A 1,942-nucleotide genomic window follows, 5' to 3' on the forward strand; every position below is an offset into this window, starting at 1 on the left:
AGAAGAGAGCCTTTTAGGTAAAAGGGGTAGGAAATTCAAAGCCTTGAGAAGTCAAGACAGTGGGCTAATATGGCAAAATCAGAGAACTTCTGAGAGAGGGATTGAGTGGGGTGCTAGGGGGATTAGCTGCATTATGTAGTATTTTGTAGGTCACTGAAAAGACCCTGAAGTAGTCTGAACAGAGTGGTGTGCCTTAGGTTCTAATAGGGCTCTTTTTTCTTTTGATTTTCTGAGGACAAAGATGGAAGTCAGCCAGGCAAGAGATGATGGGTGGCTTGGTCCAGGGAGGTGGCAAACCAGAGTCTAGAAGAATTTGAAGACAGAACTGACGGAATTTGCTGATATAATGAACAAGGAATTGACCCAAAAATATGTGCAATGTTGATACAAAGAAGTCTTTTCTTGGATTACAGAGAAAAGCTGGTTTTGTCCTCCTGTGACACTGATAGAACAAAGAGGAGCATAACCACCTAGAAATTCAGCTGTTGGAATTTGGAACTTTAGTATCATCCATTATTTAATCTGAAGAACAGACAAAAGAGTGGTCAAATATAGTCAGTATCAAAATCCGTACTAGCAATTAAGTGAGCTGGTTTGGGCCTTGATCTTATTTCAGCACACTGACATGAGACAATTGTTCAGAAGACATAAACATTTCAAAGTTAAAATGACACTTATCCGTGAGGAGACTATAAAACTGATTGGGCAGTTACACAGAAGGGTAAACATTATTATCAGGAACAAAAGTCTCCCTGGATTTTTCCTGATTGATGGTCTCTACTTCCAACTGATCTGATAAATGCTCAGACTTGACTTTGCCTGTCCCACCACAGTGAAAGGACCCTGAAGCTTATTCAACCCTGTATTTGTGGCTAACTGCTGTCTGGTACACAGCAGCTACACAAATGCCACTAATCTAATGACATCTTAGGCTCTACTATCTTCTGTCCTCTTCCTGCAGGGCTTAGGGGTATTTTGTGTAGCTTTTTTTTTCGAACACCAAAGTCAGAGATCAGTGGCTTATGGATATAAGTCTCAGTATGCTTGGCTTTTGAGCAGGGCATATGATGGGAGCAATCCAGAGGCCTGGGGAGGTAAGGGGAGCTCTGAGCGGAGAAAAGGAAATCCTCTGGGCACCAGGTGTAGGTGAACGCAAATTTGGAGGGCGCAGGAGTTAGACGGCTAAAGGAGGAAAGGGGAGAGAACTTTCAAATAGACAAAAGCTGTCACTACAGGGAACTTGGATTAGAACAGGGTCACTTGGCCCTTTGGGGCGATACACGGGCGGAAAGCTGGTTTTTCTGAATTACAGTGGAGCTGTGAACCCTTCGTGTTTTAAGGCCCAATTTACAGAGTATTGGCTGCGTTGGTCTCATTTGAGTCAGCCTGGCCGGAAGGCACCGTGGGAGCCTCTCGGCAGCCTCCAGGAGAACACCCCACGACGTCACTCCACCGCACCCTCCCCCCCCCTCCCGGGGCATTTCAGCTCACTTCCTCCCAACCTGTGAGTCCACCTCTTTACCCAGAAAATAAAGTGTCCGACGGCGTACGTCCTACCGACTTTAGCCTTTTGTGTCTAGGGCTTTTTCAAAGCCAGCCGTCAAAGAGAGCAAGAACTGGCTCCCTCTGGGCTGGGGCGGCCCTTTCAACTCTCCAGATTTCTTTCCTCGAGAACGTTCGGCAACACGAAAAACGACTAGGGCAGCGCCCGTGTTTAAAGCTGCCAGCGCCGAAGGCTGCCTGGCCCGAGGCGGCCACTGACTTCCAATCCCCGCAGGCGAAGCCGGAAACTTTACGCCCTTCTGGAGTCTTGGGGGCCCGGTCGGGTTTGGAATAGATGGGGCGCCGGGCCTGCCTGCCCCAAGACTGTCGTCCGAAGCGGCCAGCCCCAGGCTCTGTCCTTCGGAAGGGAAAAAGTTGGGCGGGCGCGGGAAGAGGCGCG

This window comes from Condylura cristata, unplaced genomic scaffold (assembly GCF_000260355.1).
Source record: "Condylura cristata isolate star-nosed mole 26May11 unplaced genomic scaffold, ConCri1.0 scaffold00010, whole genome shotgun sequence".
Taxonomy (NCBI): domain Eukaryota; kingdom Metazoa; phylum Chordata; class Mammalia; order Eulipotyphla; family Talpidae; genus Condylura; species Condylura cristata.